Source organism: Pinus tabuliformis, chromosome 5_2, assembly GCF_031772625.1.
Source record: "Pinus tabuliformis cultivar Carrire ecotype Pingquan chromosome 5_2, CPIR1, whole genome shotgun sequence".
NCBI lineage: Eukaryota > Viridiplantae > Streptophyta > Pinopsida > Pinales > Pinaceae > Pinus > Pinus tabuliformis.
The window spans coordinates 221,436,049-221,443,237 of NC_142306.1; positions in this window are offsets into that span (position 1 = coordinate 221,436,049).

Here is a 7,189-nt window from a genome sequence, read left to right on the forward strand (position 1 = left end):
TGGACATTTGGTATTGTGTACATGTTGTACTGGTACATATGGTACTGGTGTGGATGCAGGTATTGCATGAGGTTGGATGATGTGTATAGTTGTATGTGTGTGATGCACACTATGTGTATGTGCACATGGTTGAGGAGAAGACACTGGGTGGTTGTCTGGTGTGACAACTGATCCAGAGTGCGTGCAAAATAAAGACATAAGTGGAAGTTAAGGAGTGATTCAAGGATAAGTATCAGTGTTTTATGTCAGTTTTGTATACATGTCATTTGTTATTTGGGTCATTTGATTTATGATTTGATGGTTATGTTTTGAGCTAACCTAATGTGATATTTTTATACATGTTGATTGGTCAAATGTGTTATTTTGAATTGTTGTGACTAATGCAGGGAGACTACAAGAAGCAAGTGTTCGACAAGAACACAAATGCATTGGAAGAACATGCATTTCTTCCTATTATTTAAATACAATGAAAATGAGGAATCATAGTTAAATGGCGGGCAACAGTAACCCATAGTTACTCAAATAGTAGTACTATTATATCAAGTTATGACATTAACTGTGGTAAATAAAATTGAGTTTCTGCATCTGAAATCTCTCACAAAATTGATTGGAACAAATGTTACAGGTAGCAATGGAAGGAGATTTTCTGGTAGAACTCCTTTGTAACCTATATATGGGGAGATCTGATTTAGGTGGCAAGGCCATGGGAATTGGTAGTTTCAAAAACAACTACCTATGAATGAGGAAATAAATTGTAAGATGAAATAATATATTGAGGGCAGTGTAAATTTAAGGGGGGGAGTATATAACACCCCTCCGTTGTATGTAACACTCTGTTGCTATCATGCCGGACCTAAGCTAAGACTGAGTTGTAACAGAAAATCTAGGTCTTAGGTGTAACAATGAAAGTAAATACTTTGTTATTAAATAAATAAATATAATTTAACCACTTGGAAAACAAGACACCAAGAGATGAGATTCTTGCCAAATGAAATCCCATTGGTGAATGGGAATGGATAATTCTTTCATGATAAGACTTCTAGATCCAATTCTAGATAAGCTTAATGGATTGGGAGATAAATATCCATTAAGTTACTTAGCTAGAGAAAGATGTTAAGTTTAAGAAAAACATAAAATCCTTGCAGGAGAGAAAGGCAAGATTTTATGAGGAAAAGCCTCGTGGGAGAGAAGGACAAGCTTTTCTGGGAAAAGGCTAGGAAAATGGATAAAACTATCCATAAAAGCTAGACGCCACTAAAGGAAACCATATAATGAAAGAGGGTATTAAATAACCATTGAAGAGATCAACAAGAGGTATTTGATCCATGGAAATAACTCTTGTCTCAAGGGTGAACTGGAGGAAATCAGTTCTAGGTTGGGTGGCAGTGCTCGATTTTCCAAGTGGCATTCTTTCCACTAATCCAGTTTGCTTCAATTGCCTAGGATGTTGTGTATGTTGTCTCCTTACTCTTTATGTTGTTGAATATTTAAGCATATGAGTATAATTGCATGTGATATCCTTGTGTCAAAAAGGTTTGGATACTTATGCATGTGACAACTACAATATATATATATATATATATATATATATATATATATATATATATATATATATATATATATATATATATATATATATATATATATATATATATATATATATATATATAGATAGATAGATAGAGATATATATATAGATATATCTCGTAAATCAAAGTTAGGTGCATTGAATGCAGAATTGTAGATGTTTGTTGATATTGGGTCAAGGAGTTATGTGACAGGCACTGACTTATGTCTAAGAGCTTAGGGCCATGGAAAATTCATATGAAATGTCATCATCATATCCCCTTAATAGTTCAAATAATCCTAGCCACTGATGTCTTCTAAAAATGTCTAATACAGGAGGGTGAAGATGAATTCTTTTAGCATCTAAGGGTTCCCTTCTATTGAATCCTCCCCCCATCTCTTTTCTCTATTTTCAACTAAGTGAAGGAGGGATGCTTCCTGTGATAGATATGATGTATAATTCAGTGGAATTAGAGGGTTGAAATCTCTAGTTGATGACACTTTTCTATATTCCCTCTAATCTATAGCCAAAAAAGTTCTTGCAATCCACAATTTGACTAATATTTCCTATAGACTTTAGGGTGCACCAACATACAAGTTATGGATAGATGAGGGAGAGGATGCACTTAATTTTACCACATGACCTAGGATAAATATGAAAAATTGGAGATCAATTCGACCCTTGGTGGTGTTATTTCACCTTTCCAAGCTTCCCATAGCCATTCCATGGGCTTCGTGTAGCTTTTGCAAGCTTCTTGTAGCTTCCTATAGCTTCCTCCTATAGAAATGGAAGAGCAAGGTTCGAACATCCTCGATGGATCCCCAAGTTCTTCCTCACCTTAACTATTTTTGAAATGACTGTAAATGCAATATAATTCAAGCCTCAGTACAATATATGCCATATTTGTCCTGGTCTTGGAGCAATGTGATGACTTGGCAGAGGAACGAGGTTCCCCTTTTGGACCATTGTCCCCACCTATAGTAATGATTCCATCATTCCTTGTAATCAACACCCACTCTATGTGATCCTATCTTTACTGATGTGACACCATGTTGCATGAGGTCTTGTAATCACTTTTTGTTTACTAACTGAGGGTGGCCAAGTTAACTAGCCACCTCCAACTTATAAAAATACCTCCTCTCAACATTCATACATTTTTCATTATTTACACATAGAGAGGAGATGAGAGGTTTCCATATATGTGCCTACCTCGTGATTGAATGATGCAGGGATGTGCATGCTTGAGTGTTGGACCTTTGTATTATCACCTAGGGAGTTGTCTTGCTATGTTTTTCATGTTCTTGTGTATATCTTCTCTGCCCCTCATGGTATTTTATTGTTGTTATTGATATGTGTCCAGGTCCTTTGTTGATGCTGAAGGTCCTACTTCTACTAGTGGAGAGTCTTGGTTGGAGTGGTAGAGTTCCTCATGAGTTGGTATCACCCCCTCCACTTGATGGAAAAGGGAAAAAAATTAGGATTATAGCTTCCTATATTGGTTGCACATGTTGTTACATGTGGAGATGTTCTTCCTATAGCAGTCCATTCCTTCTCTTTCAGGTTCTTTTAACTACATGGGAGTGATCAAAAAGGGTGTAGAGGGTTTGGAGGATGATGCTAGGGCTCTGTGTCAGTAGTGTAGGTTTTTGAAAATGGAGAGGATGTGATTCATGTGTTTTTCAAGAAATTTTTAGGGTGAGACAAAGTGTAGGGTTTGAAAAATATTATTTTCTCTTGTGAATTGGGATGGATGAATGATGGATAGGTGGTGGTGTTGGAAATAATACTAAGCGGGGTAGTGAATCAGTATTATCAAGACAATTCTTTTCAATTCTTTCACAGATTTGTATACGCTACTTTAGTTATATAAACCAACGTATATGCGCAACTTCAATAAAGGAAAACCACGTATAACTTACAGAATTGTAATTTAATTATAATTCAGATGTTGATTTTAAATATATGTGTCAGAACCATAGAAACAATAACTAGGAACAGGAAAATGTAGACAGTCACACACAAGAACACAAGATATAAGGTGGAAACCCAATGTGGGTGAAAACCACCTGCTACAATATATCTCTATCTTTTTCAATTAGAAACTTCTTTTTACAATGATTCTGTACTGGTGTAGTCCTTTACCAGTACGCAAGCTACAACCTGCAGAGAGCCACAACCCTCTCTCGTTCTCGAGCTTCTCTTGGAAGGGAGCTACAACCCCCTTAGCTTCTTGTACTAGCTGAGATACTAGTATGTAGGTGCTGACCTACAGAGGCTACAACCTTCTCTTTTCTTCCAGGGACCACATTTCATAAATTTTCAAACTCGATCCGTGAACATCAATCAAACATCAAGAATTTCTGCATCAAACAATCCCCTTTTCACCAATTAAAACTGAATCAAATAGACACTTCTCTGACAGCTGTACCCAGAACACAGTAACAGTAACCATACACCAATTCTGAACCCAGCTCACTGTAGTAATCAACAGAAGCAGCTAGAACATAATTTAAGAGATGTACGCTACTTCAATATTCAGAAACCTACGTGCATATGCTTCTGTGTTAAGACCAACCTGCGTATACGCACTTTTGACTTACAGAAACAGTGTGTATACGTGCCTGCACTTCACTGAACCTGCATACAGATCTATAAAGATAATTTATGTTAGCCTCCTATTGCAATACGTTTCATATTTCATGATTGACTGTTTTACATGCTAAATATGTCATCTTTTCATGCTGCAAGATTCCATATTTCCAAGAAGTTCCATTTTGAAGAATCATACCATTTTTGAAAAGTATTATAGATAAGGGAAAGCCAAACAGCTTAATCTTGGCTTCCCTAGGTTTAAATTACTTGTTTTAGAAAATAGAGAACGAATATCTGTCCAAACAGCTTAAACTTGGCAGATCAATAGCTAGGTAGAGAAATGAAAGAGCCCAACTGCTTAATCTAGGCCCTTGGAAGATATAAGGGTAGATTTAAATAGGAGGGCAGTCAAAAGAAAAGAAGATAATCAGGGTCTGCAAGTCTAAGTGCACCCAAACCAGAAAGAAGAAAAAATGTTAGTTAAGTAGGCTAGGTAAGTAGTTCTTGAGGTTGCAGAATGAATAAGTGCGATCAATTTTGTATTTCAAAGTGTTATTTTACTTCAGATAACAAATGCAAGGCAATTTTCCCTTGGAGCAACTCAAGCGAGGCATGTCTAACTCCCCCTTCTTCTTATTCCCAAATCACTCACTAACATCCCCTTGAGGACCTTGGGATCTACCCAACCAGTCCTGTTACCACTTCATTTTTGTAAAATACTGAGTCAAGCTTTAACTTTCTTCAGTGAAAAGAAGCCACATTTCTTGTGTAAAAATCATTTCTCCACAGTTCATTCACTTCCTATGTTTTAAAGTTTTAGTTCACAAACTTAGCCTCTCCCGTACACTTCAGCTCACAAATTCATATTAACTTCTAACATTTTTATATAAATCCCTGTCTATTTTCCCTTATCCTTACTAAAAAGCACTAAATAGCTCCCCTATGTACATATCCCCTCCCTCTGGTTGGAATATAACCTTGACTATGCTTGGGAATCGCTAAGTTTTCCTGAAACTTAGCTAGAACCCTCAGCTTGCCTCTCAAACCATCTTCTAAAAATGCATTAGGACTCATTCTTATGCATAAAATTCCCCTCCAAATGTATAAAATCCATCTTTGGTCGTGTTTTACCTTTCCCAAGGCATAAACCCCTTTTTTGGCCATAAACCCTTTTCAAAACACATAAAAACCTTCTCAAGTGCCTTTGAGCTCCTCCGAAGCATGCAATTCCTTTTTAGGTTATCGGACCCCTTCCGAGGCCTCTAAAACCCGTATTTCCCAAAGTTTTGACCCCCCTGCACATAAATATTAATTTAGTATTTGAGCGGGCCCCCGCATATAAACCTGCCACCAGCTCCGCACTCCGTCGGCCCTACGATCCACCCACCCAGATCCAACGGCTCTCAGCAATTTGGGATCTACCCTGATGATCGATGGTTATCCTTCGATAGCCTAGTGGTTTTGCCATCATACAGAAGACAGGTGTCCGCCTTTTATTGCGTCAGAGCCCCTCTGACAATTACCGCTCTTGTACAGAAGGCAGTCCGATGAAACCACAAACCGCCTTCTATCTCTCCGCCCCTGACGTCATCGCCACGACAACACTACGTCCCACCGCATCAACTCGCCATTGCGTCCTGTGCCATGTCACCCTGCTGACGTCACCCTGCTAACGTCACCCTGCCACGTCACCCTACCACGTCACCACCATACCGGGACCCACTACTGACGTCATGCTGATGTCATCACCGAAAAAAGGCGCGAAGGGCGAAATCGCAGCGAAGGATGCCCAGAATGAAAAACTGAGGCAATTTTTGATGCGCGATTAGCGCTTAGTGCTAGTCGCACATCGCTAAGAAAAAATGGTCAAAATGGAAGGCTACCTGTTGCTCGTCTACTAGCAGGCCCGAAAATTCACAATTTGACAGGATTTGTTCATGAAGGTTCAGAAAAGGGGTGATTTGACAATTTCAAGAGTATCAGAGGAAAGACGAAGCCCAGATTAAATTAAAAGAGTATCAGTGAAGCGGAAAAGAGTATCAGATCGGCAATACCAAAGCAGGTGAACATTAAAGGCCCCCAAAGCAAAGTCAAAGAAAATGGTGAAGCCATATAAGGCTCTCAGATCACAGTTAATCCACATCAAAGACACTCGAGAGCAGGGGATCAAAGCCCAATGCACAGTTATGGCTAAATGGACAACAGATAGCCAAAAGGACACCATATTAACTCATTTTGATACTGCTGCCTCCAGCGCAGCTCAAATATATTTTCTTGCATTAATTTCAGGACAAAATTAGGTTAAAGAAGTGATTTCCCTCAGACCTGTTTAAGGTCTACTGTAATAGATATTTTAGATATTTTCCCTATATAAACCACCCTAATTCATTGTTTAAAGGGTTGGTTGGTTGATATTCCTCATGCTGGACTTGCGCTGTATTTTTGAGAAGCTCTGTAATCAAAGACTGTTGGAATGTTTTGGATGAAGAACTGACTGTTGTGTTATTAATGGTTAAAGAGTGACTGTGGAATTCTTGTGCTACTACATGGCTCAATAAGTTTTTCTACCTCTGTTTACAGTTTTATTATGTTTATGCACAATTGTGTTACCATCTAAATAGCAAGAAAAAAGAATAGCTTAAAGTTTTGCTTGACTGCACCTTATGCTCAGTTCTTGTTATTTCTATATGTTTTCCTCAGAAATGGTTATGAATATGCATACTTAAATGATCATGTTTACCCTGTTTCTTTCATATATGACTGTTTTTTAGGAATTCTTTACTGCTCCTAGACAAACTTTCATCGACCTTCCCTCTATGTTAGCTAATGAAATTCTTAGTTGCCTTTCATTTCTGACCTTCATTCCATATTTATTCCAGCCTGATATTGTTCTATGTGTAGCTATCCTACTCTATATTCCTCTTGTGACCAAGAAAACGCAACAGCAAGCCCTAATCCATGACTCCATGCCCAATGGTTTGAACTTCTCACACTATGCATCCCAACTCTGCTTGAAAACATCTCCTTCCC